A 12,266-nucleotide genomic window follows, 5' to 3' on the forward strand; every position below is an offset into this window, starting at 1 on the left:
GAACATAGACACTATTTGAAGGTCTTTAATACAACAAATGTTAGCTGCAGATGTAGAATGTGATGACATTTCAGTGGAATGGCTGCTGTTAAGAAATAAGTGGTCTGAGAAGCATAAAGCTTGTCCATATAGTATTACTTTGTAGAAATCACTTCCCAGGGTTATACAAAGCTTAAAAATTCCTAGACATTTTGGTACAAGCTGTAAGTGAATTAATATGATAACAAAATAGAAACAAAAGAGTATTGTATTGCCCAGCTGTAATTTCAGAAGGGACTTCTGTGGCTTCATAGAGAAGTGTGCTTGTTACCTTAGAGCCTCATATCCTAAAATTAGAAGAGGCCGAGAGGACAGAGTCTGGCTCTGTAGTTCCTCATAAGATGGGAACATTATTTAATAATGAAATTATACTCACAGGATCTGACTCACTAGCACATTTCCTGGCTATGAATGAACTCCCCAGGGCTGGCCTGGCAGATATCGAGTTCTCTGGAAAAAGGCTGATTGATGCTGCAGGATTTTCCACAATACTGGGTAGTCCTATTTTCTGCCAAGACACATCAGCTGGGAAACTTCACACAAAGCATTGGCCAATACTACAGTGGTGACAGGAACCAAAGCTATCTTTAGCTTTGAGCAGCTAACAATAGTCTGGACCAGAACCCCTTTCTCTTAGGATTCTTCATTCTTTGTTCTCTGAGAACCTCCATAGCTCTTGGTGTTTTTTAGAGCGTTTGTTTGGCTAATGTGGCTCCATGTCTGTCTCCTGCTGATGTAGAACACAGCTGCTGCTACCCAGTTCTCCTTCCCCTAAGGCTGCCTTTATGGCAACATTATTTTGGGAAAGCTCATGCTGTGTGGACTGGAGGGAGTGGGTTCCTTCACTTTAGTGTCACAGCTCCTGAACTGAATTAGCACAGACAGGAAGCCGAAGCGTTGAAATTCTTCATAGCCACCCTCCCCCATCAAAGACTGTTACTAAATTCCCTTAGAGCAAGGTTGGAGGACTCCTAAGAGGCATCAGGTAGATGTCCCCAGAAATGTCTCCCCTCTAATGCAGATTCGACTACCAGGGCAGCACCCCAGCATCTTCTTAAGCCTCTGGGGGTACTCCTGACCCCCCTGGGGTTCTCTGTGAGAAGCTGGCCTTGGCTTTGCCCCCTAACTCCTTTGTTCCAGAGTTGCTATCACAAACAGAGTCCTTTTTCCTTACTCACATATCCTTTGCCTTCGTATGCAAATAACTGGCCTCTGGGCAACTTTCTCTGGAGTCTGTCATTTATGATATGGAGACACACATCTCCTAGGTCCTTCACTTTTTCACTCAGAGAACTTTATCCTGGTAATTGGTGGAAGAGCTATTCTAATTGGAGTCAAAGCCAGACATTTACTATGCAACAAATCTTACTAGCCCCTTGGTTACTGAAAGGCCTTAATACACCTAAGTGTGGTAATTCACCCAGTTAATCTTTAATGGTGGCACATTTATTCATTTTGTATTCCTCAAACATTTAGGAAGTGCCTACTGGATACAAAGCACTGGGGTGCAGGAATAGAAGCACAGTTCTAAGCACAAGAATCTCACAATTTGCTGAAAGGCAGATGAAAGTGTCATGGCCATTCTGTGTGGTCAGGCTGTGATGGGAGCAGAGTAAGGCCACTCATCTGCCTGGGCTCTGAGACCAATGATCAGAAACTTAAGGTTGTAGCCTTCTTAGTGGTTAAGAAAAAGCATTCAGAAATTGGTCCCTGTGTTTTCTCTACCTCCTCAGACTGAGGTCAAGGATCAGAAGGGAACATTTGAGACACAGTAAGCAAATTTGAAAGGTTCTCAGTTCTACAGTGAGCGAAGATAGGCTAGTAGGAAGGAAAACGTTGGAAGTGCTTCCCATCTAGCCCAACAATTGTGGAAATTGAATCAGCTCTATTTTAAAGAAACTTCAAAGATCAAGGCTAGTGATTCTCAACTGTTTTTGAACTGTGATCACAGGAAAAAATGTTCACATCATGGTTCTAGGAAACATGTACATTAAAAAAACTACTTCAGCTCAGGTGTGATGGTATTTACCTGTAATCCCAGTACTCAAAAGACTGATGTGGGGAATGAAGAGTTTGAGGCTAGCCCTAGTTTAGTTTTGAAATCCTGTCTCAAAAAAATGATCAAACAGCAAGGACAAAAAGTAAATTCCCTTAGGTGAAAACTGTTTTACAAAACTATACTCACCTGTTTGTGATTTATGGATTTACTCTATTTTCTCTCCCTTCGTTCTTTCTTTCCCTCTTTTCTCTCTTCCTCTTCTTCCTTCTTTCCTTCCTTCCTTTCTTCCTCTCTCCTTCCCTTCCTCCCTCCCTCCCTCCGTTCCTTCCTTCCTTCCTTCCTTCCTTCCTTCCTTCCTTCCTTCCTTCCTTCCTTCTTTCCTCCTTCTTTCATGTTGGTTACTATTCACTAAATTGATGTAACAGATAATTTAAAAAAGTTTTAAAACAGCTATAGAATACTGAGCCAAAAATCTTCTTCAATCACCAGTCACCCCTCTGCAGCTGAATGACTCCTAGTCAGATGCTAACGTCATATTTTCAGCCCTGCCTATGTTGTTGCCAGTAGAGGCAATCAGAGCCCAGAAGTCAAGGTTGGGACATAGCTCAGCTTGGCTCACCTGTAGCACCTCTCTGCTCTTTCCAATTAGGTGGATTAATTTTTCTGTCTATGGTTGATGAGGTTTGTGGGGTTGGCCAAAGCAAGTGTTGTCTTGCTGAGTTATACACTATATCACATATTTATTTATTTTATAATATTACATATAATTCATATAATAATTTTATTCTAAAATTCTCAGAGCTTTTTTTTTTTGGCAGTACCAGGATTTGAACTCAGGGCTTTGTGCTTGCTAGGTAAGTGTTCTACTGCTTGAGCCTTGCCTCCAGCTCTTTTTGCTCTGGTTATTTAGAGGTAGGGTCTCGCTTTTGCTCAGGCCAGCCTGGACCCCAATCTTATTTTACACTTCCTGGCATAGCTGAGATGACAGGCATGCCCCTCCATGCCCAGCTATTTTCCTATTGTCCTGGGATCTGGCAAACGTTTTTGCTCAGGCTGACCTGAAACCATGATCCTCCCAGCCTCAGTGTCCCATGTGGCTTGAGGTGACAGGTGTGTGCCACCACGCAGTTTTTGGTTAAGATGAAGTCTTACAGACTTTTTTCCCAGACTGGCCTTGAACCATGATTCTCCTCATCTCAGCTTCCCAAGTAGCTAGGATTACAGGTGTCAGCCATCAGCTCCCAGCTTTCTTGAACATACTCAGAAAAAAACACATCTTTAGTATGAATTTGGAGCCATTTTAGGAAATCAGCATCAGTAGCAATTCATGATTTAAAGAATACTCAGGTTGTCAGGTGCTGGTGGCTTACGACTTAAGAGGCTGAGATTGGGAGGATCTTGGTTTGAGGCCAGCCCTGGCAAATAGTTTAGGAGACCTCTTCTCCAAAGATAACCAGAGCAAAAATGGACTGGAGGTTGGCTCAGGCGGTAGAGCTCCTGCTTTGCAAGCATGAAGCCCTGAGTTCAAACCTCAGTCCCACCAAAAAAAAAAAAAACAAACCTCAGGTCATGATAAATACATTGACTGAGCTTAGGGAGTTGTTAGAAGAATCCCACTCAGTGTGGTGTAATGATAGAGTTAACAAAGCTTTGAAGTCAAGCTTTGATGTTATTTAACAGTCTGAACATTATTTTTCTCACCTGTTCGGGGAGCTTAACAGTCCTTCCTGTGTGGGAGTGCTGTAATAAGTAAGTGATTGCACAACTGTAATTCACTTGATGGTTCCTGGTAGGCCCATGGTGGCCTAAGGTCCGTTGTTATCACCCTCCGTTACTCCAGATTCATTTCCTTGCCCATCTTGCTGGGATCAGCAGTCCATGGAGACTCAGTTCTGCCAACTGCAGACCTTTGTGGTAGTGAGATTTCCTTGTTGAGATCCTCCTCAGTTCCTCCTCCAGGCTACCTTCCTTCATTTGTTGAGTGACAGGAGAGAACCTCATGTTAACAAGGAAGAGAAACTCTCCCTTGCTCTTTAGGAGGACACGCAAGCAAAGGTACCAGGTGCAAATTTTCCATGAGTATCCTCATTTGAATTTACCTGGGGATGTCCTCCATCTGGCAGACTTGCCTCTGAGTAAAGATGCTGAGAGAACACCCTTGAATTACCCAGATTTGGATTGAAGAGTACAAACAATGATCTGAGATTTGAAGAGGGGAGGCTGAGGAGAGATGGATCTTGCTATGAATACCAAAAATCTGAAGAGCATTTTTTACAAACATTTATTATGCACCTATTGTTAACATTTCCCCCTACTAAAAAAAGACTGACTTCAAGGAACTGGTCATTTAATTGGAAGTTAAAACTTAATTATATATGTTAATATTGAAGAGCAATCCAACAGAACCTGTGGGCCATTGAATAATATTGCTTGGGGTCTTTTATACCATGCAATGTGTTCTGAGACATTTTTCAGACCAGCCCTGTGGACTCTTCTTTTTATTTATTTATTTATTTATTTATAAGGTACTGGGGTTTGAACTCAGGGCCTCACGCTTGCTGGGCTTACCACTTGAGCCACTCCCCCAGCCCTGTTTTTTATTGGGTATTTTCGAGATAAGAGTTTCTTTATTTGCCTGGGGCTGGCTTTGAACTGAGATCCTCCTGATCTCTGCCTCCTGAATAGCTAAGACTACAGGCGTGAGCCACCTGTAAGAAGGAGTCTTCTTAAGGGCAGAGTCCGGATGAGTGAACAGGATGGTAGGAAAGTCCACACAGTGGGTGGAGTGCCTTTGGGAGAGAGTGAACTAGTGTCAACTGGGAAGGAGCACAGGATGGGTACACGCCTGTAAGAAAAAAGACTGAGCAGTTAGACTAGGCCCAGCTCATACAAGGTAGCCAAGACATCTTTGTTTATTCCTATGTATTTTTGTCCTGCTCCAAACCTTCCACCAGGGAGGAAGACTATCTTCAGATCAAGTCTTGCCATAGTCGTAGGACAGGTGCGCTGCCCCTGGACCCTTCTTCTATTGCTGAAGCTAAAGGGGTCTGTTATACAGCTCAGCCTAGGAGAGCAACACTATCCAGACGCAGTTGTGTTCACACTGGATGGAAGTGAAACTCTCACATCATGAAAGGGAAATGAATGAGCTATCTGATGACACCTGCACTCCCAGACTTTAAACTTTAGTCACTCACAGTGCCCAAGAAAATGTTTTGTTTTGTTTTTTAACAATGAAGGTTAAAGTGTAACAGAGCACACAGGACAAGTCCAAAAAACCCCACTAAACACCAGAGTGGCAATGGAAGAGTTAGAGGTTGGAGACTGGGGGAAAGCATCATGGCAGCCCTTTCGTTCGGTGGCTGAACAAGAGTTCTACGAAAGAGGAAAGAGTGCACCTGTGCTTATGCCCTGAGCCCCAGGTAATTGGGAGTGGATGACTGAGGGCTCCTTGAAGGCAAGAACATTGCCCCACTCTTTTTTTTTTTTTTTTTTTGTGGTCCTGGGATTTGAATTCAGAGTTTTGTACTTGCTAGGCAGGTGCTCTATTACTTGAGCACTCCTTCAGTCCTTTCTCCTTGATTATTTTGGAGATAGGGTCTTGCTTTCTGCTCAGGCCACAGTCCTCCTATTTTACACTTACTTCCATTACTAGGATGACAGGCACACACCACTGCCTCTAACTGTTAGTTGAGATGGGGTCTCGAAAACATTATGCCCCAGTTGGCTTTGAACGGTGACTCTCTTGATCTCAGTCTCCCAAGCAGCTAGGATTACAGGTGCCCAGCTCTCACCTATCTTTTTATTCTCACTGTCTGAACTGGATGTGTCTTGTAGAATTCAATTGAACAGCCTGTGTTAAATGTCTACTATGTGGCAGCAGTCAGAGCTAGTATGAGTAAGACCTGGCCTTGCTGTTAAGATATTCCTCATCTGTGAGAGAGGCAGGCAAACTCTAATGTGACAATTGTTATGAGCAACCACTGACAAAGAAGACTGCTTAAGGAAATTGTATTACAGATCGATTCTGGAGGACAGGAAACAAGAGGGGATTTTGTTCAAAAAAACAAACAACAATAACAAAGCCCACCAAAAATCAAAAACCAAAACAGCTTAGGCAAATTTGATTCATTGAAGGAGATGGATACATATTTGTTGGATGAAAGGAGATGTGATCAGAGAACATGGCATGGAGGAGTGCGTGAGCTCAAGGAGAGAGCACTACGGCTAGCTGGTGGCTGCGTGGCTGAGTGTGTGCGTGAGTCATGGCTGTGTGTGGATCTGGATGTGAAACTGCTCCTGCTCACACACCATTTGCAGAGAGGCAGCTTAGCATTTGCCACAGGGTTTATACACAGAAAACACCAGTGAAGCCAGTTTGGCCTAAGTGTCATGATTGCTGCGGATGGACTATTTCTTCTCCTTGTCCACTGTTGTGACAGTTAGTAGATTGCTCAGTTAGTCCAACAGAGAGACCTCAGTGTGACAGAGGTGGAGCAACCACAAAACATAGACCATGAAGTGTCTCTTTTGGCCATTCTGAGGTCGTTTCAACAATATTGCTTTTCTTTTTCTGATCAGTCATTTCTGAGTAGATATGATATTATTGTGAGTAACTGTGAATACATATAGGGCCCAGGATGCATGAAAAGCTTTAGTTCTTTTACATTTGTTGTTCAGGTATTGTTATCAATAGATAGCAGAAGGGAGGTGACATCTCTGGGCATATATGGGGCACTGAGGTACAGCCATTAAATATTATCAAGCACTTAAGCTTCTAGGACAGACATTCCTTACAGTAAAGCTGTATGAGAACTGTACTGATATTAGGATCTATGGCACCTAATGCTATTTGAATCAGTTATTTGGGGGCCAGAAGAGCACACGACAAATTGCCAAACAGCCTGTGTTGTTTGGGACACAACCAACCAATCAAGATCTTCAATGTATGATGCCTGTAAAAGCCAACAGTTCTTTCAGATGTGATCTTTTGGGGACTCCATGGAAAGCTTAGGTGGGAATTTCTCTTTCACAATTTGGAGAAAAATGTGTCTCATTAAAAAAACGGTTTTAAGAAATTTAAATAGCTTTGGCTCAAAAGATATAAGTGGCTAAAACATAAGTAAGTAAATGATGTTGGAGAGGCAAAAGGAACTAGGCCAGTATTTTGCAAACAAAATTCTTCGGCATAACAGAGTTCCATGAGATGGTATTTGGCATTCAGTGAAAAATAAGAGAAGCGTTCCTCGGGCAGGTTTTGAACAAATTCTTCTTGAGATATGTAATGCACACAGCACATCAAAGTTTCTGAGTAGTGCTACAGATTTGTATTTAATTCATGCATTCAATCAACAGTACTTATTGTATACTTAGAATAGAATGATAAACTTAAACCCAGCATTTCCACTGCTTCTCTGACCATGGAACCCTGATTTTGTTGTTGTCCAGACAGGGTCTTGCTCTGGTCTCCAGGCTGGAAGTGATCTTCCTGCCTCAGCCTCCTGAGTAGTTGGGACTATAGGCATGCACCACCATGCCTGGCTGGAATCCTGATATTTTTTGTAATGCACTAACCTGACTTGTTGGCCAGGTCTTCCTGATTTTATGTTAGTATTCTGGCTGTTAGTGCTGGTGGGTTTCTCCCAGAAAAGATGAGCCTTCTTCGGGGATCTGAGTTGTGGTCTTATCGCAGATCCGTAACACAGGATGGGATTTGCCCATAGGCTTGTAAATTATGAAACCAAAGATGAGACAGTAAATGAACTAAGGCTGAAACAAAAAACAAAACCGGCATGTCAAGGCAACTGAGTCATCCTGCACAGGCTGTGTGGAGACTCCTAGTTTGGAGGAATAGTATGACATCTTGAGAAAGTGAGAAGTCTTGTGTTCAAGTATTCCATCAGCACTTCTTTCAGGGCACTGGAGACCTTATGGCCGTGGTGGTAAGATAAAGGACCTACTCATATGGAATCGTACATCTTACAAATGATCTCATATTCTATTCAACAGAGGTCCATAGTTGCATGGAAGCTGCTTTGGAAAATGACAGTTCCAGAAATAAAGTCACAGAACAGCTTACACACAGTCTTGAAACATAATCTTCAGGACTCTCTAGCTGGCTTTTGAAGCAGAGGATAGGAGTGGGGAGAGGAGGGTGCACAATGGCTCGGAGGACTGAGTGGGTGGCTGAGCGTGTTTTTCTACCTTTCCCCTGTGGATTTGAAACGATCGTGGTTGCCATCTTTCACGTGACTCTTTATATATTTTGATGACTCTTATCAAGTGCTGTCCTCACCAGAGCTCTGCCGACTTCCACAGGTTTTCCTTCTTCAACCTATTTCCCCAGACTGAAAAAATGAACTTGGTTTCTAACTCTTCCCACACAATGGTCAATTTCCCAGACCCTTGAAATGATCCTCACCAAAAGTCCCTAGGAGGATGAAGGGAGGAGAGATGAGAGAAGTTAATAATAAGACTATTTCACAATCTTGAATGTATGTTAACATTTTTTTTTTAGTGGTACTGGAGTTTGAACTCAGGGCTTCTTGCTTGCCAGGCAGGCACTCTACCTCTTGAGCCACTCCACCAGCCCTTTTTTGTGCTGAGTATTTTCAAGATAGTCTCTTAAACTACTTGCCCTGGCTGGTTTCGAACTCTGATCTTCCTGATTGCTGCCTCCTGAGTAGCTAGGATCACAGGTGTGAGCCACTGGCACTCGGAGAATATATGTTAAAATCTTAATTCAAATATTATCATGACCATGTAGATGCCATTGCATCCTGCTTGCAGCCCCAAGCACTCTAGAGACAATGCTTCTTCTCCCTGTGGACAGCTCCCCTACTCCTAAACTCCCCCTTTCGTGTAATCCCGCCCCTCCTATCTGTAACCAAGGCAGGCTCAATGTAGCCAATTTATGCCTTCTTTACTCAAATGGTCACTATAAAATACTTAGATCAGGTGGACATTTTTCCAAATGCTACCTCACTTTGCTGCTGGGGACGATGGGTACTTGTCCCAGCACTGGACCTTTCTGGTTGGCACCTATAAAGACTCAATAAACCCTTTTATTCCAGAGATTTCTCAGGCTCCAGTTTAGCACATATCTGCAAAACAACTAATGCTTGTCATTCCTGTCTGTGTGCATGACTCCAGATGTAGTTACCATAGTTTCATTAGCCAAATTTTCATCAGTCCTTTCAAAATGGCCGTCCAAGGGTAAAGACCAGTAGAAACTTCCAAATGCCAAGGCCTCATTCTTTCCTGAACTCCCTCCCTCACCCCTGAGAATGGAGCTGAGCACAGACAAGAAAGACAGCACCATGGTGATGAGTCATTGCTGTGTTTCTGACTTGTCCTGATATCTGCCTCATGAAACCCCCTTCCTGGACAGCGAGAGGAAATTCCACTCCTCCTGGCTCCTCACAGTCCCACAGTTTACACTTGTGGGAGTTTTAGTTTTCCTCTTTGTGAGGTAACCAGCTTTCTTCCAACCAACCTGTGTTGGTGTCTCTTCCTTACTCTGGCTTCCAAAATGAGTGTGGAGTCCCACTCTCACTGAGAGCAGTGCCTGGCCTTCCTGCAGTGGTGTCCCCACAGGGGACAACTCCCAGTCCTTCCTTCTTGTGCTCTCTCACCTTTACTCTGAGACTTGTGGGGTTTTTAAACTACTGGCTTTGAGTAATGAGAATCTGTCAGGGTGGTTTGTTTGTGAAAGTAATGAAGTAATGTTTGTGGTGAAAAGATTCAATTTTCTGGAGTTTGCTGTTCATACCTGCCCTGACACCAAAAGAAAGCAAAAGTTCCTGTTTATTCTTTTCTGTGAAACACCCACCGTTCTCTTCAGACTCCTTCCTCTAAGACCTGACTTTGGTTCCCTCTGGCGTTGGATACAGAAAGTGAGGCGAGCACTCCCTGCTCTGGTGGAACCACCTTGAGCAAGGCACTTCAACCATGGGCTAGAAAGTGGACAACTTGAATTTTTCCCAGATCTGGGCTGACTGAACTCCACTGAGTCCCCTTAAATGCAGTCCAGTTGGAGGCCATGACTTATCAATCACAGCCCAGGTCAGTCAACACTGCCAACTTCCATTCACATCAACGCTCCAGCCCTCCTTCCTGTGCCAGCAAAAGTGCCCAGGGAAGACCTGAAGGGGGTGGCAATGCTGAAGGGCCAGCTCACATGCTTGAATCATGGCCACGATACACTGAGCTACTAGTCAGACACACTCTTGTTCCCAAAACCTCAACACTGACCTCTATTGTCCTCATAAGTCTATAGCTTGGTTTACAAGCTTCTCTGTTCCTATCTCTCCAGCCTCCTTTTCCCCAAATTCTATTTTACCCTGACCTTCACAACAGGCATAAAATTCATTCCTTGAAAGATAAGGTTTCCTCCGTATGAACTCCTCTTCTACCACAAATTCTCTTTTTCCCAATTCTCCTTCCTCTAACTTCTCCTTAGTTAAACGCCATTCATCTTCCAGACCTCAGAATAGATGTGTCTTCCTCCAGGAAGCCTTCCTGACCACTCAGATCAGTCTGGGTTCCCTGGTCCTGTGATTGTTAATCCTGATCAGGACTGCCTGTGTCCTTCCTGGACCTCAAGTTCCTGAAACCTAGGAACTGGATTTGCTTTATTTACCACTTGAGCTCCATGTTGAGCACAATGCTTGAAAACAGTTCCTGGGAGCAGTAGCAGAGTTGGGGGCTTTGCAGGCCAGGTTTCTGTTATTGCAAGAATGTGAAAGTGGCTGACTCTGACACAGCCTGAGACCTGGAAACATCAGCACAGAGGGGAATGGGGTCTGTCTGCATTTTTCTGACAGTGAGAAGTAGCTGCAAAAATGATCTGGGGGTGAGGGGAGTGGGGGAGAGTCTGCAGCAGTAACTCAGGGCTGGAGGCTGGAGGCCTCTGCACAAGATTTTAGAGCCTGCCTCACTCAGGACCAGCTGGAGCGCTTTGCCTGGGAGCCCCCAGAGGGAGCTTTTGATGCCACTTTTTGTGAACCCCTGGATCTTATCAGCAGATCTGTCGCAACCCATCTGTCAAAGTTTCTCCCACTCAAATGTCAGTCCTAATTGGAGATTGCTGATTTTTCCCTCAAAGTTAGGTAAAGGGCAAAGGAGGCTGTGGGACTTGAGGAGAGAGGAGTGGAGAGGGTTTGATTGGAAAGATGGGACTGTTTTCAAATCTCCCACCGTGACTCCAGGGGACGTGCTGGGAACTGCTCAGTCCTGCCTAAAGCCTGTAAAACACAGCAGGACAAACTCCTCTCCTGTTCATGGCCTGGGCTGCTTTCATATACCCTGTCTGCTCTCTGGCCGTATCAGGCCTGGTCTGGCTGCTAGGTGGTGGAGGGGGCTGACAGATGTGTGGGGAAGGGCTGGCAGCCACACTAGGCCTGGTGGGCCCACATCCTGCTCCTAACCCAGTAAGATGGCAAGGCAGGGGCCAACAGTGTGCTCTCTGAAGCTGTGTTGACTCTGTCTGAATCCAGCTGGGTCATGTAGGCCTGGCTCTGTGACCTAGGGAAGTACTAGGAAACATATGGTCGTCTCTTTGATTCCAGCCCATTGGCTCCTTCTCAGAGCTTCCATGCTGTCTCCTGAGCCCGTCTTTCCATCTCCATCCTTGCTGACCCTGGAGATTGTACGTGCCTCCTAATCAGTTTCTCCCACCTCTTTGCAATATAATGTCCACCCAGAAACCAGAGGGGGCTTTGAGAAAAAAAAAATAAGCTTATGTCAGTTCTCTACTTAGCCTCTGTCTCCCCAGGGATCCCCACTGCCCTTGGAATAAAACCCCAACTCAAATGGGGTTGGGGACGCTTCCTCACCATCTATCTTGAACTCAGTCCACTCGCCCCCTTGGCTCTGGCCAGCTTGCTCTCTGACAGTCCAGGCCTTGCCAAGCTCTTTGTGGTTCAATCTTGTAGATTTGTCAGTTGCTATTGCTAGGACATGCTTCCCTGGCAGAGTCTACCACCTGCTTCTCCATTTTCCATCTTTAAAGGCCGTTGTTGGGGAGGGCATCTATATTGTGTACCTCCTCAAGTAATTACTACTTCTGGTTTTTGCACTGCTCAGGATCAAAGCTGGGATCTTGCACGTGTTGGGCAAGCTCTCTATCACTAGCTCCATCCCCAATTCTCTCTCTCTCTCTCTCTGCTACTTTCCTTTGTAGCACGTTTAAAAAATCTTTCTAACCTTAGTTTGTTTTGTTTTGCTC

The sequence above is a fragment of the Castor canadensis genome, chromosome 5 (assembly GCF_047511655.1).
Source record: "Castor canadensis chromosome 5, mCasCan1.hap1v2, whole genome shotgun sequence".
Taxonomy (NCBI): domain Eukaryota; kingdom Metazoa; phylum Chordata; class Mammalia; order Rodentia; family Castoridae; genus Castor; species Castor canadensis.